Source organism: Balaenoptera borealis, assembly GCF_965194805.1.
Source record: "Balaenoptera borealis genome assembly, chromosome: 6".
NCBI lineage: Eukaryota > Metazoa > Chordata > Mammalia > Artiodactyla > Balaenopteridae > Balaenoptera > Balaenoptera borealis.
Window position 1 is genome coordinate 34,881,959 of NC_138863.1, and position 26,747 is coordinate 34,908,705.

At 39.8% G+C, this 26,747-nt stretch overlaps 2 protein-coding genes across 12 annotated transcripts in view; one reads left to right on the forward strand and one right to left on the reverse strand.

Annotated features, from left to right (window-relative positions):
* ALS2 (alsin Rho guanine nucleotide exchange factor ALS2) overlaps nt 1-8,430 on the reverse strand; it is an 88,907-nt gene extending 80,477 nt beyond the window's left edge. For 5 of the 11 annotated variants that reach the window (XR_014246121.1, XR_014246122.1, XR_014246123.1 and 2 more), the window contains exon 1: nt 7,937-8,364. The gene's annotated coding sequence lies outside the window, so the exon portion shown is untranslated. Of the gene's footprint in view, nt 1-7,936 lie in introns of all 11 variants that reach the window. The other 6 variants (XM_082397292.1, XM_082397286.1, XM_082397291.1 and 3 more) reach the window with 5 other exon arrangements.
* A 147-nt stretch (nt 8,431-8,577) lies between these two features.
* Nucleotides 8,578-26,747, forward strand: part of CDK15 (cyclin dependent kinase 15) — a gene marked incomplete at its 3' end in the record, with an annotated part of 81,810 nt that continues 63,640 nt past the window's right edge. Inside the window, exons 1-4 of the mRNA XM_082396776.1 lie at nt 8,578-8,753; nt 10,143-10,249; nt 15,358-15,468; nt 19,273-19,486. The remainder of the gene's footprint in view (nt 8,754-10,142; nt 10,250-15,357; nt 15,469-19,272; nt 19,487-26,747) is intronic.

Consider the following 26,747-nt stretch of genomic DNA (forward strand, 5'->3'; position numbering starts at 1 on the left):
TGGTCTAGATGTTCTAATTATTGCTAGAAAGAAAAGCTACTACTATGGGTCCATGATACCGTAACCAGAAATCTAAACTCCAAAAAACTCTGAAAACCAGAAGTTTTTTCATTTAAGTCTTTTGGTGGCAAAATCTAATCTGACCTGAACTCATCCAAGAGCAAAACCAACATGAACTAATGTGATGCTATTTAGTTTTTACCCCTTTAGTGTACATCTTCATATATTTTGTCATAGAAATATTAATATGATTGTAGGGTGGTACCAAAGGTCCCACGAGAAGTGTTATATAATATATGGTTTATGCACCTTATTCCAAAGATCAGAAAAACTCTGAATTCCAAAACGTGCCTTGCCCCAAGGGTTTCAAGTAAGGGACTGGGAACCTGTATTCTAAAACAACTATCATTTTCGGTAGGGGTCCTCAACTTTTTAATGGCAGTGATTTACATCACTTGTTTTAAAAGTTTTAAGTCCATTTTATAGTGAACATACTCACACAGAGTGCCCAAATGAATTCTGTAAGAAATATCCTCCCTGCAAATACTCACTTGGCTCATCTTAGTGGAGGAAGGAAGCCTGGGCTCTTTAATTTCTTACAAGACTACCAATTTGGTGGAAAGATGTAAATAATGAGAGAGGTGCTGTGTCCTAGAACAACTAGGACTTAGTGATGTATTAGACATAAGTGGGGGGTAAAGGAGAAGGAGGTATCGAAAATGACCTCTAATTTCTCCCTTGAACAACTGTGTAGTGGTACCATTTACTGAAATGAGGAAGAGTGAGAGGGTAGGATTCTGAAGTGGAAGGTAAGATTCTCGTAAGACAAGATTTTTTTTATAAGTTCAAGATGCCTGTGAGAAATCCAAGAATACATATCAAGTGAGCAGCTGAATATGTGAATATGGAGTTCAGAAGAAAGGTCTCAACTATTGATATAAACTTGGGAAGGCATATGGATAATATCTGAAATCAAGGCAATGGATAGTATCACTGGAGTGTGTATTAAGAGAAAAGGGAGGCACAGAATCAAGCTGTTAAGTTACTTGGATAGGATGAGCAACAAGCAAAGACTGAGGTGAGAAGTGGCCTGAGAGGTAGAACAAACAAGAGTCTGATGTGGGCACACAAAGCAAAGCAGAGAGTGTTTCCAGCAGGAATGACTGGTCAACACGGCTGGGGTCTCAGCTGGGGACTGAAAACCAGATTGCAGCAGGCTGACTATAAATGGCAGGTGAGGACATGAAAATAAAGTTGGTGTAAATAATTCTTTTAAAAAATATTGAAATGGCAAACAGAAATGGAGAAGTAGCTGGAGAGAAACATGAAGATCAAGGGTGTAATTTTGGGGGATGGGGGAAGATGACAGATAGCTGAACATGTCTGTAGGACAATGACATTGATCCTAGATGCAAGAGAGACAAGGACAGAGGGCAGAACCAAAATCCTGGACAAAAGTGGAAGAGGATAGCGTCCGGAACACGCATGCAGTGGGACTGGTCTTTCACAAGAGGAAGGGTCTACATTTTAAAAAGAAACAAAACAACAGGTACAGATACAGGCAGGATTATAGATTTTGTGGTGGGAGGATAAGAGTCCCACATGATAGCACCTGTAAGTAACTAGGACTTCACAGTATGTGTGCTATGTTTTCTAATCTCACACCTGGTTCCATTCATTCTGTCTCTTTATTTTGCCACATTTACACATTTCTGTAAACTGCCTTTTAGGAACAAGGCAGAATATAAATAAAAATTTTAAAATATGGAACAGAAATGTGTTAATGGACTATTATCCCAAATGCAAAAAGAAAATCAAATCATGTAGGATTCTATGTTTTCACATCTAGTAAACTTTATTCTCTGGACAAAGTCCTTTTGCCTTAATAATTTAGTAAAAGTTAGTATATTAACTTTAATTAAATTTCAACAACTAAAACCACATGTAGTTTTCTTACCTACTATACTCCAGGTGTGGAACTAATATAAAACTTCCACGGAAGCCAAAAACATCTTATGCTCTATTATATCCCAGCTGCTTAATATAGTCCTGACATACAACAAGTACTCAATAAATACCTGTAGACAGACTAGGCCTATATAAGCCAACAAGTTCCTACCCTTAAGGAGTTTATATACGAGTATGTTCTATCTTTCTGACTAGAATGATGGCTCTAAGTAGACAGTGCCCTCAAGGCATAAGAAAGCTAACTTAACACTAGCAAAGCTGGGCCCTTCTAGTCTTAGTCTCCTGTCTCATTTATTGATTTAAAATAAGTGTATGGATTAAAATAGTGAAATAATAGCAATAATTATAGTTACAAGAGTAATGATATTACTGTTTAGAATGACAAGACATTAAGATAGGAAGACAATAAAAATAATAATAAAGGAGCAAACTCTATCATAATGCCTTGAAAAGAATTTGGACATAGAGTGAATCTGACATAAAATTACTACAGATTTCATGCAGTCATTTACACTTTCTCTTTAAAGTTTGAGTTACTTGTGTTTTATTACAATGTAGTAAACCAGGGGCTTCCCTGGTGGCGCAGTGGTTGAGAATCTGCCTGCCAATGCAGGGCACGTGGGTTCGAGCCCTGGTCTGGGAAGATCCCACATGCCGCGGAGCAACTAGGCCCGTGAGCCACAACTACTGAGCCTGCGCGTCTGGAGCCTGTGCTCCGCAACAAGAGAGGCCGCGACAGTGAGAGGCCTGCGCACCGCGATGAAGAGTGGCCCCCGCTCGCCGCAACTAGAGAAAGCCCTCACACAGAAACGAAGACTGAACACAGCCAAAAATAAATAAATAAATAAATAAACAATGTAGTAAACCAGAGTTTATACTGTGAATGCAGTAAACAATCATTGAAGACCCTATGGAATTTTATACATGGTAAATGCTTAATAAATATTTGCTTTAAGAGGCTCAGTCTATGTTTACACATGGATTAAGGCAACTTTTGACTCAAACACCTGATTAACAACTAATCTGTACACCAACAACTGCTACTTCCTGGATATCCTGCCACTCTAGCCTTTACCCACCACCACCGAAGGGTGAGGAACACTCACCTTGCACCTAAGGCTTGACAAACAAACCACCTTCAAAGGTGGAGGCCACTTCAAATCCATCCCTCTCAGACTGAAATACTGCACCGGAGGCACTGCCTAATACCACTATGGGAGCTGACCAACCCCTTAAATCCTGACCCAGAGTTCAGGAGTTCAGTAAATTAATGCATTAAATAAAGTCAGTAGGCTGGCCTAGAGAGTACTTATTATTTATAATGTTGTTACTAATGGGATAATGCACTTAAGTCATTGATTCAAAATATATTATAAACTCCTGGAGGTCAGAAACCATGACTTATTCATCGGTACATTCTTGTACCCATGGTAACCACTAGGTATAAGCTGGCTGCGCATAAGTGAGTTCTCAGTGGAAGACAACCCTCGATCTTAAGTTCCAGTCCACGGACTTCCAAATGATTAGAAGGTTTCCATGCCTGTTATAAAAGTCAATGTCTGACATGAAAGGAAAGTGTCTTCTCATAATAGAAACTCTCATACATAATTTGCTAATGGTACTTCCTAACAAGGAAGATACTTTTATTTCATGTCACTTCACAGATGTTAGACAACCTAGAAAAGAACAGTCCCTTTCTCCTTAGTACAAGGAGACTGTTTCTGGGCAATCAGGGACACTAAGGCTTCATAGTCTCTTTCTCTTTTTACTTATTTTTATTTTTTTTATGGCCTGCTAATTTCACCTTGAAACCTACTAAAACGACACTCTTCTGATTGTTGAGAATCTTCTAAAATGGATATTACTCATGGGAGAGGGGGATAAACATGGTAAAATAAACACCCAGCAAATACCCATTTAGCTCCTTTTTGCACCCACTGCCTATCTCTTTAAAATGCATTTTCTGTAAATACTAAATTCCCATGAAACATTCTGATAAATATTATAATACCAGCAACTGAATTTCAAATTCCCAGGTACTGCAACCATTTATGCCTATTATTACTTGATAGCATATAATTTCTGATATAAATTATTCCTTTAATATTTTGCTACTATTCTTTTACTAAAATGGCCACTTTTTTTAAAAAGGCAATATTACAGAAATACAGTTCAAAGTATGTTGGCTTATTTTACCAATCAATAATATCCAGTGCTTAAGGTCAACAAGGGGCCACATAACCGAACAGGGAGTACACATGTCAAAATATACTGCTCTGGAGATATAAGCTTCACTTAGATTATTTTGAAAGTGCTAATAACAGGTATTCTTGATTAGGAATGAAAATATGGTTTTTAAATGTGTGAGTCATATTAGAGATCAGCTATTAAATTCACTATTTGTTATTCAACCATTTAACGCATTGTCGTCATGTTTACTTATCAATACCTGTAGAAAGAGCATTATTTTGTTTGAGCAATAACTAGGACACTTGCATTCACAGTATAAAACTCAGGTTTACTACACTGTAATAAAATTTAACCAATGAAAACTTTTAAAAAGTGTTAATGACTACATGATATCTGCAGTAATTTTGGGTTTTTTTAAATATTTAAATATTTATTTATTTATTTGGCTGCGCTGGGTCTTAGTTGCGGCGTGCGGGATCTAGTTTTCTGACCAGAGATCGAACCCGGGCCCCCTGCATTGGGAGTGCGGAGTCTTAACGCTGGACCACCAGGGAAGTCCCTCTGCAGTAATTTTGTATGTGAGTCACTCTGTCAAATTCCTTGCAGGGCTTTATGATACAATGCACTCCCCTATACTTTGAGAGTTCATGATCAGTACATGCCTGCACTTCTCAAGAGTCTCTAGAATTTAAATTCCCCTGCAGCCTTTCAAGAAGGATCATTCCTCATATCCTAAGGCAAGCATCTTCCCAGGAGCACAAGTCAAATGAAAAGTCTGTCTCCTCTCTTTAGAAAAGCTTTACATAGTGGAGCTGCACTGGCACATTCTTTTCACTGCGGGGAGAGAAGCTACAAAGTAAAAAAAGAAAGCATATCGGGAGAGAGCCCCGATTATATATAAAAATTCTAAGGTGCTAGTTTCACAAACTATCTTAACCATTCACAAATCTGTAAAAAAATTAATAGTAATAATGTACAAATCCATGTACCCATCATTGAGTTTTAACAAATATTAACATATTTTCATATTTGCTTAAGCTCCCTTTAAAATAGAAGAAAAAGTTATACATAGATTTGAAGGAGCTCTACCCAAACCTTCCTTCTCCAGAGTTACCCACTATTCCTAAAGTTAATGTGTCTTATTTCCATGTACATTCTTATACTTTTATGTACTCTCACTAGATACATACATATCAATAAACAGTAATATGCTATATTGTTTCAAAACTCTCCATAAATGCATAATACAGTAATCATATATCCTTTGGCAACTTGCTTTTTTTACTCAATATTATGTACTTGAAATGTATCCATGTTATAAACAAAGATCTAGTTTATTCATTTTTACCAAGGGATAGTATTCCATTGCATGAATAAACCATAGTTTATCCATTTCCTTACTAAAGTACAGCTGGATTGTTCTACTTTATCACTATTTTAAGAGCTGCTATAATCAGCTTTGTTAGATGTTTGCTTGGGCAATTGCCCCAATTTTAGTTAAGAATTCGGCTCAACAAAAATTTAGGTTGCGGAAGAAAAGAACCCTTAGAATGAAAGTAAATTCACCCAGATCCCACTGACCCAGTCTATTTTTCATAGGAGTTGAGAAAATACATTTTTCTTCAAAACCAAACTCTATGAACTGTACAATAAAAGAGTAAGTCTACAAGAGCCCCCAAAAGTACTCAATACATCTCTGACTTGAATATTTCTGCTCTATTCACGTGGATCAATTAATTCACCTACTTCACCAATTGTTCAGCTCTTTTGTCACTTGTGTGATGCTGGCAAACATCAAGACAGAATGTAAAGACAGCACCATTACATCTATAGACGAACGGGAAATGGGGATAGGAAAATAAACGTAATGCTAAAAAGGACCATGTCATAATTGGTTGCTCTTTTATTTGTGGTTACCGCGCATTTCTTAAGGACTGATATCCTTAAGAAATCTACTTTCTTATAACTGATGACTGAATTAATTGGTCATTAATGAAAAGTTAAAAGAAAAAAAAAGTTTAAAAAAAACTCTACCAGAAATATCTATATCCCTAATACAGTTAGAGTATGCGGTAGGTTTAATTCCACAAGGTTATTAAAATCCTCACAGCATTCCTCTGAGTGTCGGAGAAAAGGGCTCAACCTCACACTACATCAAAGCAAGCCTTCTTTTACACCAGCTCAAAAATCACCACTCTCTACCTTCCTTCCTAGTTTTTCAACTCATACCTTACCTAGTCTCATATTAATAAAGAATTATAAAAGGTTTTTACAAGTCAGTCATATTCTTTGGAAATACCTTTAGAATGGACCCAGCAATACTGCATTTAACCCATGTTTTTCATGAAAATGTGTAAGATTGATACTACTCTTCCCATCTAATCATATGAAAACTAAAATCAGTTCTCAGTGAGGTTGTTACCATACCTTTTGCTTCTTTGACAGTCAAAATGCCCAAAGTAAGTCAATGACAACCTAAATTCTGAAAGGCTGAAATTTGGAGAAAAGGGATTCCAGTTCACATTGTATAAATCAACTTAAAAAATAAGGGGCTCACATAATGCCACTCAAATCCCTCCCCCCCAAATTACATGTTTGGTTCTTTATGTTCTGCATCATCTTTTCAAATTTTAATATTGTGAAACAGCTTTTAACATTTCTTGCTATAGCTATGAATCTTAAGTCTGCCAATACTAGTCATAGTTTGGAAACTAAGTAATAAATTTAAACTAGGTATAGATTCCATCAGCATTTTCCACATTAAAAGGTTCTAATGGAACACCAAAGTTACTACAGACCAACATGAAATCATATTTTCTCTAAATATACCCCTATATCATAAAACTATCTGGAAACTATCCCTTGATTTTAAAAAGTAAACTATAGTTCTTTTCTAAAAAAATATTCAGTTCTCTTTCACATCATTTAGAAAACAGTGAGTCAGTGGATCATGATGTAGTGGAAAAGGAAATGACTTATAAAAATGGCTAATATGTATTGAATATCTACATACAGTGCCAAGCACTGTAAAAAAAAAAATATGATACATGAACCATTACATGTAAAGGTACCATTATGAGAAAGGTACTTTTATACCCGATTCAGAGATAAGGAAATGGAGGCAGATACATAACTTGCCCAAACTCAAAGATGTAAGTGTATGTGACTCCAGTTATGCTCAGGTCTAAAGCACTTCACCACTATGCTTGTATTATCAACATTAAAATACTGTAACCTACTGCAAAAGCAAATTTTTCACTCCTTAAATTCTTAAATTTATTCTTTACAGCCTTTTAAAGAACATTTACAGCCACCAACAAATCCAAAGGGCAACAGACTAAGGATCTGCGTTTGTGTTCAACAGTGATTTCCTTTTCCATTCTAAACCAAAAAGAGAATACTCTACTTGGATAAGCCACTTCAGCCCGTGTGCTTTTCCTCTTCCCTCATCAACAAAGACCTAAGCAGTACAACACTTCGGCGAACCTACACTTGTCTGTCTCCAAAGTAGTCCTATTACACAGAGGACCAACCCCACCGCCAGGACCATTTCCTTACGACAGCCCCTATGTTATTCTGTTCCTATCTTCACTTCTCAAAAGAACTTAACCAACCTCTGCTGGATAACTTGACACGACAAAGGACTAAGGCTAAACTACTAATGCTTAATATCAAAGTCATTTTCTTTTTCCACAACCGCCTTTTCAAGCCAGCAAAACCCTCGGTTCACTCTCCACCGCGATCTGCATCTAGGAACAAACCCACCTGGGACACTCACCAAGGTTCGCCGCCAGGGAACCCGCTTTATCTGGTCGGCGCCTAGAGTGGGCATTCAATAAATCCTCCTGAATGAATGGGTGGAAGGCAGCGTGGGGGGAGGCGGGAAGGGGGGCGCGAAGGAATTTCACGACCCTGAGATCTCTGCAGTGGCGCCCGGTCTGGGGAGGAGGAACCGGGGCGACTGGGAGAACCTGGAGCCGTTGGGTGCTCCTCGACAGGCAGGTCTGTTGGTCGGACGCTGACTTGGGAAGACGCGGGCGCCGTCTCCGTGGGTCTCCGCAGCGCGCTCCCGGGCCTCGGCCTGCGCCTCCGCCTTTCTCCCGGACCCCGGCCTCCCGCACGCTGGAGGCCCAGGCCGATCAGCCCTCCGAAGCCACGGGCCAACCCAGGACCCGCGCTCGCTCACCTGCCGCTCCCCCTGCAACACTCCGGTCTGCATCCGGCGCGAGCCTGGCAGTCCCGCGGGCCCGTGAGATCAGCTGATTCACGGGGGGCGGGGCTTCTGGGCAGGGGCTGGGCGGCGAGCGAGTGTGAAGGCCGGAGATCACTCCCGACGTAGGTGGGGTTAGATGCCAACGGCGTCTGGTAGGGATCAAAATTACTAAAGGGGCGTTAGACACCGCGGGCAACGTTCCCGAGGTACTGCCTTTCCCTTAGGACCAGGCAGAGCCACGACTCCTGAGATGCACTTGGGCAATGACGTAACGTGGCGTCGCGAGGGCCTAACTACCGGAGCGGTTCCATGGTAACGGTGAGGAGAGTGGTTGGGAGCTGCAGTCATTTTGCTGCTACCTCGGACTGCTGTAGTCCGAAGGGTAAGTTCGCTACTCTTGACAGTGAAAAGGCTAAAATGTCTTCAGGCTGCTTCTATGGACTGTACCCTAATGGTAGTCACTTCCTCCCCCGAGAATGACGTCATCGCCAGGCGGCGGGGATTGGCGCTAGAATCCGCACTTTTTACTACTTCATTGCAACCCTGAAGGGTGGAGTGTTGTAGGAGGGAATGAGCTGGCCTCTCCTGTGATCCCCACTGAGCTCTCCCGTATACAGTCTGAGTAACGCCAGTTTGTTTGCTCAGCACACAGTTTCACGGCTGTCTGCTTGTTGCAGTCACAGCCCCACCACGACTCAGCTCGCGCCCCCTAAGTCCCCTCGTGAAGATTTTCCCGAGCCGCCACTCATGACACACAGTGGGAGCAAACTCTACTGCTGGGCAGTGTGCCATCGCTGGACCTGCAAACCTGTATTCAGACCATCAGCGAAAGATGTGCAGTCAGGGTCTGAAGCTCCTGTGCATAAATGGTCTATTAAGTTCACCAACATCCTCAACTCGATTGCCTCCTTGATCCTCCATCACCTGCAAAACCGTTAGTCTGCAACAGTTCAACCAACCTTGTACACTCTTGCACCAGTGCTGGAAAAAACATAACCCTGAGGATTGGTACCACTGCAGACCAAGGGTGTCCAACTTCAGTCAGGACTACCATGTGGCCAGGCAATCTTGTTAAGCCCCAAATTGTCCTTAACACATTGCTATTCAGAATTTCTTCTATCCCTATCCCCTGTTCTTCCCAACCCGTACACTCTCCTAACTTCTTATTGAACTCTACCCACCCACCCTCTTTGGTAAAAATTTTAAAAAATAAACTTTGCCTCCTACATTTCTGAGGAAAATGAGACCCCCAGGGATGAATTTCCTTAACTCCCAGCAGCCGCTATCACAAAGCCTACCTGCAGCCCCAGCCTTCCTTTCCTTCGCCCTCTTTCTCCTTGGAAGTGTTCTGGCCTCTCAAGGTTAATCCCTTCCAATCCACTTAGAGGCTTGCTCCATTACTTATCGCTTCTTTTGTGTATTTTCAACCTCCCTGTCTCTTGTTACTCTTACTGCTAAGGATATAAGCTGTTCCTGCATATCCATCTTTAATTTCTTTTTCCTTTGTCCTCCTTTCTTTTACTTTCTGACCTCCCAATCTGCAGTCTCTGCTTTTTCAGCTCTACTGAAACCAGTAATCACCTTCTAATTTTGAAAGCTAATGATACATTCTAAGAATGGAACCATTCTATGCAACCATTTAAAAGAAGGAGAATGCTCTGTATGTATTGATGTGGAATGATCTGGAAGTTAGGTTAAGAGAAAAAATGCTAGATGCTGAATCATATGAAGTGTATTCTACCAGTTACATGTTATGTATGTCTTTTCACAGGAAGAGAAAGAGAGAGGATATATATCCTTGTCTTTGTATATTCATATCTTGGCTCTGACAGGATGCATTAAAGTGACTGACACTGGGGAGGAAAATTGGGAACAAAGGTAGGAAAAAAACTCACTTTTCACTCTATGCCATATTGCACTGTTTGAACTTGTAACTTTACAAATATAGTTTGAATATGCTTTTTTAAACTTATTTTTAAAACTTTTAAATCTAAAAAATAGGTACAATTTTCATTCTTATCTTCCTTTCCCTCTTTTCTTCCTTGTTTTCTGGGATGCATTCCTTCTGGGTTTTCTCCTACTCCTCAGACCTTTCCTTTACCTTTTCAGACTCTTTCTTTCACTTGTCCCTTACATACATGGACTAAATAAATATTTATTGCACACTTATTATGTGCCAGGCACTGTTCTAAGCACTAGAGAGACACAACAATGAGCAAAACAGATAAGAGTGCCTCCTCTCATGGAACCTGCACTCTGGTGGTGTGGAAGATAGTCTCCAGCGATGGCTACCATCAGTTCCCCCTTCATGTATACAAATGCCACTCTTGACATCAAGAGATGGAGTCTATATCCTTTTCCCCTGAATATGGGCTAGCCTATGGTTGTTTTCCCAACTAATAAAACATGACAGAAATGAAGTTCTGATACTTCTGAATCAAGGCCTTAGAACTGGCGGCTTCCACATCCCCGTCTGAGAAGCCAGCTGCCTGCCATGCTCTAAAGAAACTCCAACTATACTATAGATTGATAAAAGACAATATGAAGAGATAGGCCACATGGAAGAGCATTAAGGTGCCAGTCTTCTGTGACCTTCCAGGCCAGCCCAGTTACTGGCTGAATGCAGCTGAGTGAGTGACACCAGCCGACATCAAGGTGAGTGTAACAGCCTAGTTAAGCCCTGCCTGAATTCCTGACCCACATTCCCAAGAAACAATAACTTGTTGCTTTGAGCCACTAAGTTTGGGGGATGGTTGGTTATGCAGCAATAACTGAAACAAGTGGGAAGAGTGAGAGGTAAACAAATAGACAGCAGTGACTAGGGCTACAAAGAAGCAAAATAGTATAGTAGCTAAAAGCACAGCCTGGGTTCAAATCTCAGCTCTAGCACTTACTAGCTTAATGACCTTGGCACAAGTTATTTAACCTCTATGTACTGCTGGTTCTTCATCCATAAAGCAGGGATCGTAAAGTCAGCTACTTTATAGGGTGATATGAGGATTAAATATAAAGTGCTTAGAATGCTACCCGGCATATAAGTGCTATATAAATGTTGTTGTTGTTTTGTATGAACAATAAAGAAATGTAAGGGAATAGACAGGGAAGAGTGCAATTTCATGTAAGGTGTGCAGAGCAAGCCCCTTTTCCAAGAAGACATCTGAACAGAGATCTAAAAGGAAGTGAGGGCACAAGCCATGTGAATATCTGACACTCCAGGCAAAGGGAGTAAGTAACTGTGAAGGCTAGGAGGGCAGTGTGGCTAGAGCTGAATGAGAAGAGATTGAAAGAGACTGAATGAGGCTAGAGTTAAATGAGAAGAGGTTGACAGTTAAGAGATAAGATCAGGTAGACAATGATCTGGTAGTAGGAGCAGATCCTCTGGGCCATGCAAAGGATGGAAAGGACTTTAGGTTTATCTGAATGATAAGAGCAATCATTGGGGCTTTGAGCAGAGGGTGTTGTAATCTGGCTTCTGTTTTAAAGGGATGATTCTTCTGCTCTGTGGAGAGTGATCGTAGTGTAGGAGTTTAAGAGCGGAAGCAGGGAGAGCTGAAAGAGGCTATTGCAGTACAGTTGTCCCTCAGTACCCATGGGGGATTGGTTGCAGGACCCCTGTGGATACCAAAATCTGCAGACACTCAAGTCCCTTATAGAAAATGGTGTAGTATTTGCATATAACCTATGCACATCCTCCTGTATACTTTAAATCACCTCTAGATTACTTATAATACCTCATACAATGTAAATGTTATATAAGTAGTTGCCTGGAACAGCAAATTCAAGTTTTTCTTCTTGAAACTTTCTGGAATTTTTTTTTTCAGATATTTTCAATTTGTTGTTGGTTGAATCAGTGGATGCAGAACCCACAGACACAGGAGGGCCAAGGCAAACAGTTACAATGGCTTGGCCTAGGATGGCAGTGGAGGAGAAGGTGAAAAGGAGTTGGATTCCTGATGTATTTTGAAAGTGGAGCCTACAGTATTTGCTCATGGATTAGAAATGAGCAACTGAGAGAAAGAGAAGAATTAAGGCCTGAGTTATCGGTAAAAATGCACTGTTGTTTACTGAGATGGAAAAGACTGGGAAAAAGAGTATGTCTGGGGATACAGGGAGGAAGTATCAAGTATTCATATTTGAACGTGTTATAGATTATATTGCTAGTAAGCATCTGAATGGAAATGCCAAGTAGACAATTGCATATATAAGTCTTGTGTTAAGAAGAAAGATCAGGGCTAGAGATAAAATTTAGGAAGTTGTCCACGGAAAAGATAAGCAGCCTGAGGCCCAAACTCTATTTAGAGATTAAGAAGATAGGGAGGATCTAGCCCAGAATCCTGCTAGGTTCTTTGAGAGGAGAATTAACTTGTGTTTGAGAAATAGAAAGAAGGCAAAAGTATCTAGCACAGAGGGAAGAGTGGTAGAAAGTGAAGTTGTAGTGATCACGTGAGGGTTGGCAGGCCAGGATATGAGTTTGTTTTTGATTCTAAATGCAAGGGGAATCATCAGAAAGTTTTAAGTGGGGAAGTGACCTGATTTTATTTATATGTTTGAAAGTTCATTCTGTCTAGTACTTTATGTATACCTCCAACTTCATTACACAGAATATTAAAAAGAAGTTTACTCAAGGGTTGAGATTTAGTAATATTAATATTTTTAAATTTCATTCTGACTGAATAGATTACAGGAGAGTAAGAATTGAAGCAGGGAGACCAAGGAGAGGTATTTCATTAGGCCAAATGAGCGATGATAATGACTTGGACTAGGGTGATAGCAGTACAAATTGAGAATTAGGTAGATTTGAGAGTAGAATTGTCATGATTTAGTGATGAATTAGACATAATTTTGATTCGTATCCTGCCTGGGTTTTTTCTTGAGCAAGTGATTCATGGGCATTCTGTTTTCTAAACTGGAGAAGACTAAGGAGAAGCATTTGGCATGGTTCAAGAGGTCTGTTTTTGGCATATTGACTTTGGGATACCTTTTTGGCATCCAAGTGGAAATATCAAGTTGGAAGTTGGGGTTCTGGGGAGAAGTCAGGTCTGGAGATAGACATTTGAGTCGTTTGCACATAGGTGCCATTCAGAGCTAAAGGGACTAGATGAACTTAACCTGGGAAGAAAGTGTTGATAGGAAGGTGTAGATAAGGCTGGGACTAAGTACTGGGTTGCCCAAGCTTGGAAGTTGAGCAGAGGAGGAGGAGCCAGGAAGGATGATTGCAAAGGAGTCCCAGAGAGGTAGGGGGAAAGCTAGGAAAGTGCCCACTTCACAGAAATCAAAGAGACTTTCAAGAAGGATGGCATGATAAACGGTGTTGAATGCTGCTAAATGGTAAAGTAAGATAAGGTATGGGAAGTGATTTGATAATATGGAATCTCTGGTGACTTGGTGTGAAGAAAAAAAATGTTGCCTGCCATTCCAATTCTACAGGAATCAAGCCATTAGCCACTGCAGTTGCCCACTGACAGTGTACCCTGAGGGGAATTCAGGATGGAGAAAAACAGGAAACATTCTGTGCCTTGGATATACTGGCCCTTAGATAATTAAGATGCATATCTAAGGAAAATTTTCAAATTACCCCAGATTCTTGCTTATTCCCATACACAGAAAAGCACTAAAATCATTAACTTCAGTTATCTGTTCTTTGTGATTAGCAGTAATCTTTTGATGCTTGACTACACATTTTTCCCAGTTAAAGAAGTTCATATGTATACCCTGGCTCCTCCCTTACCTCTTCAGAGCAGTTCCTCAGAGCTCTCTGAGAGGCTGTCTCCCAGGCTATTGTCCTCAGTAAGGTCCCTGAATAAAACTTAACTCACAACTTTTACGTTGTGTATTTTTCCTTCAGTAGACATTGACAAGAGCAGGTTCAGTGGAGCAATAGACAAAGAGGCTTTACTGGGGGTGAGTTTAAGAAAGAATAGGAGGTGAGGTAGCAGGGACATCCCCTTCAAGAAGTTTTGCTGTGAAGGGAATAGAAAACTGGGGTAGTAGTTGGAGGGGAATGTGATGTCAAGGTATAGAATAGATACCCAAAACCCAAGCATTAAAAAAACAGATAGTTGATATGAGAGCAAACCCAGATTTCCCATTGGAAAGAAACTGACCTTGCAAGGAAAACAAGAAAAGATATCCAAACATGTCTTTCTAGATATTGTCATAGACTCAATACTGTCAGCACACAACCTGAGTTGAATTTAGTTATAAATATAAGCTCTTTTAGCATGGCAGGTATTACACTAATTTGCAAACCTATATGCCTCTCTTGTTAGATTCTAAGGTCCCAGACAGTATTTTTCTTATTTTTTAATTCTCTAGAGACTAGCAGCAGTGCCTTAAACTTAATAATTATTCAATAAATTGTTTATTGAGATCTAGCAATTTAACAATTTGTTGCAATGCAGTTCATTGAAATAGACATAAGTGCTTGCCTCTTCTGCCAGCTACCCTGACTGACATAGGATCTTGTTCCTATTCTCTGATTGATTGCCCCCTGGGAGGAATTGAGGCATGATTCTCCCATTTTCCTGTCTTTAAAAGTGATGAAATAAAATTCATATTTAATGGCAAGATGAGGAAAATTAAAACATAAAATTTTTCTTTGCCCATTTGGGCCTCCTCACTTCCCTTTAGTGTGTATTTTGCATCTATATTAACCAGACCTCCTTAGGAGGTACCATTCCTTCTTAATCTCATCAAAGTTCACAACTCCTTAGGAGATAACCTTCCTTCTAAATCTTGTAAGGGGTCATGACGATCCACGACCCACTACTCACTTTGTACATGTAGATCTGTATTGTGTAAACTGTCAACAATATGTCATTTGACATATGTCATTTGACGTATAATATAACCCTTTGTCTCAAAAACTTGTAAAGCTGTACTTTGCCCTCTAATGGGTGGAACAGTCCTCAGAGCTTTCTGGAAGACTGTCTCCCAGGTTATAATCCTCAGATTGGCTTGAATAAAATTTTCTATTTCTTTCTTAGATTGGCTGTTGACTAACGTTTCTGTTGGCGAAAGTCCTACAAGAATCCTTCTGGGCTCAAAGGGCAAAAGGATTGAAGGTGATGGTTTACCTGCCCTGAGGCAATCCATGGGTGAGTGTGTGAATGTGTGTGAGGGGTGGTTAGTGGTGATGCACCCTCTGAAGGTAATGATAGTTGGACTAATTTTAATAATATTGCAATATAATATATTTTATAATGTACAATTTGCAAAATGCTTCATATGTGTGCTTTATCCTCAAAACAACCCCATGACAGGTAATTATTCCTAAAATACAGGTGAAGAAACTGAGGCCCACTGACTTGTCCAAGTTAATCTAACTACTCTTAAGTGGCAGAGGGATTCAAACCCAACTCTCCAAATCTGGATCTCCAAACTTTAAGTTCTCTGTTTTGTCCTCTGCTTCAACTCCTACTGGATCGATGTGTTGAATATAGAGTTCAGGACTGAGATTAAAAAGTAGGGTTCCAAAAGAGGATGATAGAGGATGACAGAAAAGAAGTAACAGAGCCAGTGAAGGCCAGTATTAGAACCTGAGAATAAGACTCATGGGAGGGCAGGGTTCAGGGATATGCCTGAGAGTAGGATCAGAATGAACAATAAGTGAACGCTGATTTTAGGCTCCCATCCTCTATATGAATGTGAATATGTGTGGGAGTAGGGGTGCATTCATACACATATGTACATGCTGTTATTTAATTTAACAGCCATTTAATAGGAATCTGAAAGGAGTATAAGATATAGTTCATACCCTCAAAGAATGTTTTTCTCAGCTTGTTAGGAAAACATTAAAAGTAGTTATTAGAGTGTTCAGACAATCAGTGATCCAGGAGCTCATCCTTGGAAGAGATGGGGGTGTGGAGTGGGGAGAATCAAAGAAGCAAGGAAAGGTTTCGAGCAGAGATAGAACCTCAGCCAGGACTTGAAGGATGGATGGGTACAGGGGAGGGAAGAACGTGTCAGAGGAGAGACACATGAAGGTTGAGTCAGAACAGCAGGGAAGGTCTGTTGGACAGTGAAGCTGCTGGTGTGACTACAGTGACGAGTAGGGGGATGAGTGGGGAATAGTGGTGAGTGAGGCAGGATAGAGTCAGGTTGTCTGAAGCCAAGCTGAGGAATTTAGACTTGATTTCATAGGTAACTAAGGGTCTGTGAGGATGTTTAATCAGAAATGATCAAAGAGGAATTTTAAAAGTATACCACAGAAACATCTTCTGGGCTTTCAAAGTAAAGTTGTAGCCTGTGTTTTTTATTCTACTTAACCATTAAAACAGAGGCTGTGTGTGTGTGTGTGTTACACTTTTTATTCTTACTGAATTAGATTACATTTCTCTCCCAAGTTAAATAGGTAGTTTAAAACAACTTACACCTGTGTTTTTAAAAATGGATGCTGAGATTCTAAGTGGCTGAGATTTTAGAAAAGGGGCACCCAAATCTCATTGACATCTGGGAGCATTTTACTCTGTGGCTGAACTTCATGTAAGAAGATAATGACCAAGATGAAGAGCAAAGACCTGCTGACGACATATTGTAATTTGGGGGAATGGTTTAAAAAGAAATGCTTTTACTCACCTCATACCAAAAATAGTGGATTAAATGACTAACCACCAGATGTAGGTAAGCAGATGCTAACTTGTTATTTTTAAAATGGAAGCACATAGCTGTATGAGACATGTTGAGACATATATTAATAAATCCTATATTATGACATAGAAGTAACCATTAGAGCAAACGTATTTTAATAAAAAAGTAAATATCTATATTTAAATGAAATAAAACCTTGCCTGAATTTCTTTAAAAAAAAATTCTTCTGGATCTGAGTTATTGTTATGTAATATGTGCTTAATAACGTTACACTTCTCTCTCTTATTCTTTCCTTACCTTAGTTTTTTGACGAAACCCATTCTACTGACGTAGCTTAGCTTTCTGATCTCAAGCTGGGCATTACAAGTCACTGTTTTTCCTAAAAGTAAAGAGTAGTAGTTTGGGCTAAAGGGCCTCCTTCCTTGGTGTGTATTACACATATAACATGTAAATTGTTATAAATATTTAAAGAAAGCATTTAGCCCCCAGCCTACAAAAAACAGCATCTCAAATATTTATTTGCAGGTGAGTTTTTTGAAACTTAGAACATGCTTTCCCATAGTAACAGTGAGGTAAATAATGGATTAGTTCCTGGACTAATCTACAAATGTTATTTGATTTATGATGTCATTCAAATAATGTGCATTTGCAATTAAAAATATAACTGAGGTGGGACTTCCCTGGTGGCGCAGTGGTTAAGAGTCCGCCTGCCAATGCAGAGGACACAGGTTCGAGCCCTGGCCCGGGAGGATCCCACATGCCACGGAGCAACTAAGCCCGTGCGTCACAACTACTGAGCCTGCACTCTAGAGCCGCGTGCCACAGCTACTGAAGCCTGTGCGCCTAGAGCCTGTGCTCCACAACAAGAGAAGCCACCACAATGAGAAGCCTGCTCGCTGCAACTGGAGAAAGCCCACACGCAGCAACGAGGATCCAACGCAGCCAAAAATTAATTAATTAATTAATTAATTAAAACAAATATATATATATATGTATTTATATAACTGAGAGACTTCCCTGGTGGTCCAGTGGTTAAGACTCTGTGCTTCCAATGCAGGGGGTGTGGATTGGATCCCTGGTGGGGAACTAAGGTCCCACATGCCATGCCATGGGGCCTATGTATATATATATAAATATACCTGAAATCAATACTTCTGCAATATTTTACAATTTAAAAAACAAGAAGGAAAACCCCTTGGTATTGAATGAATAACTTTTCATGAATGCTGGTAGTTAAAGAAAGGCAGGTTTTAAGGGTCAAGGAGAAAAGTTGGATGAAAGTTTTGGAGTTCCAGAGTGGGAAGCAGCGCCCCATATTGGAACCCGAGCAACAGGAAAAACCTGCGCCCTTATACCTACATGGATCTAAATATCCTCCCATATTTTTTAATCAATCAGAAAAAGTTAATAAAAGCCCTATAATTTGGAAAAACATAGATAGATAGATAGATAATAGATTAGATAGATAGATAGATAGATAGATAGATAGATAGATAGATAGATAGATAGGGATAAAATCCCACATTGCCAATCTGCTTGCACACCTCTGTCAATCAGCCCTCATAAACTGTCACAGCCGGTTGGGGTGTGGGAGGAAGGGCGGGGGTCAGCAGCCACGCTGTAGGGGCCAGGGGTTGATTGGAAATGACTGCTCTGTGTGTGCAGAGATGAGAGGTCGTAAATAAACAAGCAACAGCTTGTCTTTGTTTAAAATGTTAATACTGTATTCTGTTCATCATGGATTTTTTGCATTAATTTTTATTTTAATGAAAAAAAATTTATATTTAAAAATATTGCATCAAAAAATATTGCATCAAGATTATTTATCATTTTAATTTGTTTTGATTACTGAGGGTTTGTTTGTTTGCTCATTTTTGGTGCCCCCCTTCTTCCCCACTTATGCCTCATCCCAATCGGGCACTGGCTGGTGGGAAGCAATGAGAATGGAAACTACGCAAGAGTCTCCCCAGGTTAAACTTTTCTTCCTTTCTTTCTTTTTCTCTCTCTGTCTCTGTGTCTCCCTCTCCCCCCTTTTTTTCCTTCTTCCCTCTCTCCCTCTCCCCACCCCCACCTTTCCCTCCCTACCTTTCTTTTTAATTTTTTTAAATACTTTTCTTACTCTGCGTCTCCAGCCCATCAGCTTTCCCCTAGCTGTTACTGAAGGCTCTGCCCTGGCCAGGAGCTAACTGGCTTCTGGGGGACTGGGAGCTGGGGAGGGCTCAGTATTTCTGAGGGGAAGAGGCCTAATCGATTTGCACAGGTTTAAAAACACTTAATTTTTAAAAAATGTGGTTAAATCCTCTAAATTTCAGAGCCTTGGAGTCAAGTTTGGTTTGCCCAGCCCTAATAACTGCTAGGCTTATGTATATGATAAGGGCAGTTGGAAGATTAAGAAAAACTTATGAAGTAACTGGGTGAGGAGAAGGAAAAAAAAGATTTTTTAAAACGGATACGTGTACATTGGAGAAAGATTGCCTGAAGTGGAATCACCGTGGCTGTGAGTGGCAACGTCCAAAGAAAATTGAGGTGAGTGTGTGGTGGAGGAGGTTGGGGCATTCTCTTGAGGAAAAAAGACGTTTGGAGGGAGGAAAAGTCGAGTTGGCCAGTTCTCCATCCTGGCCACCTAGTGGTGCTGTCGATACAAGGCCGGCTGCTTTCCGGAATGAAAGACTAGATGGGGATCAGGCATCCTGGGACAGAGATGGGGAGAGGGAGTCTCAGAGTGGGCCACACAGTTTGTGGGTATAAGAAATTTACAAGTCAGGTTTTGTAAGTTGTGTTTATTTGTATTTACAGAAACACAATATACACAAATTTTAAAGTAATAGTAAATTGCAGGAGATGGTTTCAAACAGTTCTAAAACTACTATAATACTTTTAGTACTCTGGAGAGTGCTACGCTTCAGCATGGAAAAGGATGGGTTTTTGGGCTAGACCATTTTACTCTGACAGAGCAAGAAACCTTAGGGCAATGTTAAAGAAGATTATGGGAGCATTTTAATCCATTTCACAGAAATTAACAATGGCAAGTTGTACAGCAGTAGCATTATTTTTAGTCACCGGCCTGAGCACTTCTTTTTTTTTTTTTTTTTATAAATTTATTTATTTTATTTATTTTTATTTTTGGCTGCATTGGGTCTTCATTGTTGCGCGCGGGCTTCCTCTAGTTGTGGTGAGCGGGGGCTACTCTTGGTTGCCGTGCAAGGGCTTCTCATTGCGGTGGCTTCTCTTGTTGCGGAGCATGGGCTCTAAGAGTGCGGGCTTCAGTAGTTGTGGCCCATGGGCTTAGTTGCTCCGCGGCATGTGGGATCTTCCCAGACCAGGGCTCAAACCTGTGTCCCCTGCGTTAGCAGGCAGGTTCTTAACCACTGTGCCACCAGGGAAGCCCCTGAGCACTTCTTTAGTGGACTAATTGTTCTCATTGTAAACTGACTTGAGGGGCTACTGGGAAGAGATGCAGATTGTGTTGAAGACCACAGGAGGAAGACACTCACTTCAGCCTCTGCTTTCAGGGATGCATGTTTCCTGTCAGAGAGGAAGTTCTTTCACATGGCTTAGAGTACCATTCTGGGTACCAAGAAACAAAATTCCTGTCCATGTACAAGAGAACACTGTGCTGAGTTAATGGACCCACTGTGTGTCAGGGAAAAGGGTGCTCATAGCACCTGGTGCTCATTGTGTGGAGACATGGTTAAGAGCACAGATCCTAGAATCAATACCAGTGGGTTTAAATTCTAATTGTGACACTTATACTCTAAAAAATGTTGGGCAATCCTCAGTTTTCTCATCTAAAATTGGGGGAATAAATATCTATGTCACAGAATTAAATGAGACAATATATATGAAGTGCTTGGTTAGAACAGATCAAAAAATGGTAACCGTATTAGGTGGCAATGCCTAATGAAAGAACAGAGGACCAAGAACAGGCGTGGTAAGTCTTTGGTATGACATTATCTCCCAACTCTTAATTTATATCAAGAAGGAAAATGGTCAAGTAGGTTTAAAGTATAGACATCAGAGCTTTTCTGCTTTGGTTTAAATCCTGGTTCCACCACTTTTTTCTTGTGTGGCCTTGGGCAAATTGTTTAATGCTTCTGACTACAGAACTGTTATGAGTAAATACAAGTAAACCATGTGTTTGCCTTATTATTATTGTCATTTGTTTTCTACCTTTAGCCAGAACACTTGGACTAAATATGTGACTAGTTGCCTCACCATGGCACCTGTTTATGCTATAAATACAAATCTATTCTTTATGAAAAGAATGTGAAATCACTTTTTAAAAATTATATTATTATTTCATAATATATTAAAAATCAAAAATAAAATATAAAATTGGTGTCCCCCATTTTATTGGGCACCAAATCATCACTTCAAGTCATTTCTGGAATTTTCCCTTAATACATTCAGACTCAAGAAATTAAAACAAACAAACAATCATACAAATGCAAATAACAACAGAGAAAACATCTAGTCTGTAGAAGCATAATTTTATTTTTTGCTTATACGGGAAACAGTGTCTTTCTGTTTTCCCTGCGTCTACAGATATCCCAAGGATTCCTACAGTTTTAGACAAAGGGTCCTCTTTAGGTATAGCATTCAGTGTAATTTTATACTTTCATAGGCTAAGCCATTCTGTCACAGGAACACCTTGCAGTTAGATTTCTTTACCTGCTTGTGAAATGTCTCTTTTAACCTGTCATTGCTTTCCAGTGGTTTTAAGATATGGACCTATACAGATGGAATCACTCAGCATTCCTCAGCGTTCTATCTGTAGTTCACAGTTTTGATTCACAGCACGTAAGGCCAGGATGCGAGGAGTCTAGTATCAGAGTCAGGGGCACAGAATTTAAGTCTAGAAAATTGTGACTGGGGCATTTGGCATTTCTGAGCAGAAATTCCCGGGGCTCCAAAATTGTCTTCTTTTTTTTTTTATTTTTTATTTATTTATTTAATATTTATTTTTGGCTGTGTTAGGTCTTAGTTTCTGTGCGAGGGCTTTCTCTAGTTGCGGCAAGTGGGGGCCACTCTTCATCGCGGTGCGCGGGCCTCTTCACTATCGCGGCCTCTCTTGTTGCGGAGCACAGGCTCCAGACGCGCAGGCTCAGTCATTATGGCTCACGGGCCTAGTTGCTCCGCGGCATGTGGTATCTTCCCAGACCAGGGCTCGAACCCGTGTCCCCTGCATTAGCAGGCAGACTCTCAACCACTGCGCCACCAGGGAAGCCCCAAAATTGTCTTCTTAAATCAATGAGAACTTGTGAAATTTGGAAATATGGCCACCTTGCTCCACATACTTCCTAATTAACTCATCAGTTTTGAATTTTACTCTTTCTTGAAGGAAATAGAAATAAAATATAACACTAGGATTTACACCATCAGCTTCATTGTGAAAACTGAGTACAAGTAAACAAATAGCACACTAATAGGCAATAATAGTATGATGTAAATAAAGACCACAGATGCATGTAAAGGTGCAAAGGAGACCCAGATGCCATGTGCTTGCAGTTCTGCTTACTGTCAGCAGACAGCGCTCTCAGCATGTGGAAGTGTCAAGTTAAAGAACTCCAGGAAGAAGGAAGGCATGGGATTTCAGAATCGTACTCTAGCTTTTATTTGGACCGAAGATGATGTCACATGCCTGGTGATTAACAAACTAGAGTCACTTACCTATTACTGATTTATACTAAATATAATAACTAATTTAAATGTAAGCCTAATAATTAATAAAGAATGAGACCAAACAGACAGATTTTATGCTCTTTATGCAGATACAATTATCAGTGTGTCCTCATTAAATAAAATCTGGGGAATTTAGTAGTCTTTGAGCAGCTTTATTATCTTCTACTATTTGCTAGTTTAGTAATCTTGGGAAAGTTACTTAAACTCTCTAAGATTCAGTTCCCTCGTGATTAAGTGGGGATAATAACGGTACCTTCTCATTGTCATGGAGTTGGAGGATCAGCATGGAGTCTGGCACAGAGCAGGCACTGACGTGGTAGCTGTTGCTGTTACTATTACTACTGTACTTTTATCTAAAGCCTCCCCTGCCCCCGCCTTGTTGGAAATAGGCAGGGAAATAAAGAAATAAATAAATAATCAAAATACATGGATTTCATGTGAATGTATTTTCAAAACTATTATTCTACTTTCTTGTTTAGAAAATTCTTAAACAAAAATGAACCTCCGTATAGCCATCACTCAGCTTAACCAATTATCAACATTTTTACCAATTTTGGTTTTTTTATCGCCAACGTTATTTTTCTGGAATATTTTAAAGCAAGGAAATTAAATCATTCCACCTGCAAATACTTTAGCATTCACCTTTTTTTTTTTTTAAAGGTAGATTTTTTTTAAAATTCATTCACTTATTTATTTATTTATTTTTGCTGCATTGGGTCTTTGTTGCTGTGCTGAGCAGGGGCTACTCTTCTTTTTTATTTATTTATTTTTTTTTCTTTGGCTGCATTGGGTCTTCGTTGCTGCATGCGGGCTTTTCTCTAGTTGCGGCGAATGGGGGCTACTCTTCGTTGCGGTGTGCAGGCTTCTCATTGCGGCGGCTTCTCCTGTTGTGGATCATGGGCTCTAGGCGCGCGGGCTGCGGTAGTTGTGGCGCACGGGCTTAGTTGCTCGTGGCATGTGGGATCTTCCCGGACCAGGGCTCGAACACGTGTCCCCTGCATTGGCAGGCGATTCTTAACCACTGCGCCTCCAGGGAAGTCCGAGGGCTACTCTTCTTTGCGGTGGTTTCTCTTGTTATGGAGCACGGGCTCTAGGTGCGTGGGCTTCAGTAGTTGTGGCTCGTGGGCTCTAGAGCACAGGCTCAGTAGTTGTTGGTGCATGGGCTTAGTTGCTCTGTGGCATGTGGGATCTTCCGGGACCAGGGCTCGAACCCATGTCCTCTGCATTGGCAGGCGGATTCTTAACCACTGCGCCACCAGGGAAGCCCTGTAGTATTCATCTTTAACCATAAGATTGTTTTAAAAACATAATCATCATGCAAAATTGAAAATGAATTCTTAAGATCATCTAATACAATATTTAAATGTCCATACTTGTCTAAGAAATGTCATTTTACAGTTGTTACCAGGGGTTGGGGAGTGAGGGAAATGGGGAAATGTTGGTCAGAGGGTACAAAGTTTCAGGTGTGCAGGATGAATAAATTCTGGAGCTCTAATGTGCAGCAGGGTGACTATAGTTAACAATATTGTATTGTATACTTGAAATTTGCTGAGTAGATCTTAATTGTTCTCACACACAAAAGTTAACTATGTGAAGGGATTGATATGTTAATTAGCTTGCTTGTGGTAGACATTTCACAATGTATACCTATATCAAAACATCACCATGTACATCTTAATTACATGCAAATTTTTTTGTCAATTATACCTCAGTAAAGCTGGGGGAAAAAAAAGAAACATTGTTTTACAGTTAGTTTATTCAAATCAGGATCCAAGCAAGGTCTACATATTGCATTTGTTTGTCATGTCTCTTGACTGTTTCTTTTTTTTTTTTTTGCCATCAATATTTTAAGAGAAATCAGGTTATTTGTCCTTTCTGATTTAGCTGTTTGCTTCCTTGTGGTATTATTTAACTTTTCTGTCCTCTGTATTTCTCGTAATTTGGTTTTAGATGTAGATATTTAATTAGATTCGGGTTAAACATTTTTCCTTAGTCAAAAATACTTCTCAGGTGTAAGTCAGACAGAGAAAGAGAAATATCACATGATATCCCTTATATGCGGAATCTAAAAAGAAATGATACGAATGAACCTATTTACAAAACAGAAACAGACTCACAGACTTAGAGAACGAACTTACGGTTACCCGGGGGAAGGATGGGGGGAAGGGATAGTCAGGGAGCTTGGGATCAACATGTACACACTGCTATATTTAAAATGGATAACCAACAAGGACCTACTGTATAGCACAGGGAACTCTGCTCAATGTCATGTGGCAGCCTGGATGGGAGGGGAGTTTGGGGGAGAATGGATACATGCATATGTATGGTTGAGTCCCTTTGCTGTGCACCTGAAACTATCCAACATTGTTAACCGGCTATACTCCAATATAAATTTAAAAGTTTAAAAAAAATACTTCACAGGTGATGCTGTGCAATTTTTGTTGTATCACATCAGGAGGCACATACTGTCTGGATGTCCCAAATTTAGTGAGGCTAAAATTGATCACAGGACTCAGATGGTGTCAACCTGACCCTTCATTGCAGAATTCCTTATCAATCTTTCACCTAATCATTTTAGCATCCATTGATGATTGTTGCTTAGAACTATTATTGCATTAGGGATTGCATAATAGTGAATTTTCTACTTCTGTCGTTTCTTCTGCACTTATTAGCTGGAATTCTTCCATGAAGAAGAATTTCCCCCTCATTAGCTATTTGATAATCCTGGAAAAATAATTTGTATAGAAAAGACAAACACTTGATTTTTCCCCTTTATTTATCAATATTCTGAGTAATGAATTGCTGCACTAGAAACCTCCAAGTGGTCATTTTTATTTAGAATCACTATGAAGTTATGGATTTTATGTATTTGGTGTGTTTCAATCCATTGCAGTCATTATTCTTTTTGGTGTTCAAATTGTCCCATGTTAAGGCAAATGGGAGTCCTTTCAAGTTGGTTCCCGTGTCCTTTTTGACGTGACTCCACTGATTTAAGATGAGCCTTGGACAAATTCTTGATAACTTTCTAGATTTCATCCTCCACACATTCAGCCACCACTTCTCCATGGATCCTTGATTCTTTTTAACGGAAAATGGTATTTAGAGATCACACATTGAGCACCAGGATTGCTCATTGCTGTTGAGTTGTCATTGTTTTTTATATATCTTTTTGGTTGACAGAGTTTATTTGTTTGTTTGTTTCTTTTTTTTTTTTAGGGAAAAAATCATAATCAAAATCAAAATATGTATATCAATATTTCCAAATCAAATTTAAGATCATATAATTTTTACTTGATTTCTTCAATCTGATATTTATGTTTATTTTCTCCTAAGCTGAAAAGTTTGGTTTCTAATGACATTAGCATAATTACTTACTTGTCTAATCCTAAAATACACCAATAACAGTTTCAAAATAGTAATAGTAATATTGCTACTATCAGTAAAACTAATGACTGCACTTTATTTCCCCACATTTCTTTGCCACAAAAGGTAACACACAAAAGCATTTTGCTTTTTTCACTTAACAATATATTTTGGGGCTTCTCTGGTGGCACAGTGGTTAAGAATCCACCTGCCAGTGCAGGAGACATGGGTTCGAGCCCTGGTCTGGGAAGATCCCACATGCTGTGGAGCAACTGGGCCCATGCACCACAACTACTGAGCCTGTGCTCTAGAGCCTGCGAGCCACAACTACTGAAGCCCGTGTGCCTAGAGCCCATGCTCCGCAACAAGAGAAGCCACCACAATGAGAGGCCCACACACCGCAACGAAGAGCCCCCGCTCTCTGCAACTAGAGAAAGCCCGCATGCAACAACAAAGACCCAGCGCAGCCAAAAATTATTTAATTAATTAATTTTAAAAAAGAGAAAAGAATCAAAATAAAATAAAAATTTTTTAAAAAGCAAAAAAATATATTTTGATGACCACTGCATGTCATTATATAGGTTTTTTTTCAACTTTTTATACTACTTTGGACTTTTTAAAAAAAATTTTTATTGGAGTATAGTTGCTTTACAATGTTGTGTTAGTTTCTTCTCTACAAAGAAGTGAATCAGCTATATGTATACATATATCCCCTCCCTCTTGGACCTCCCTCCCACCCTCC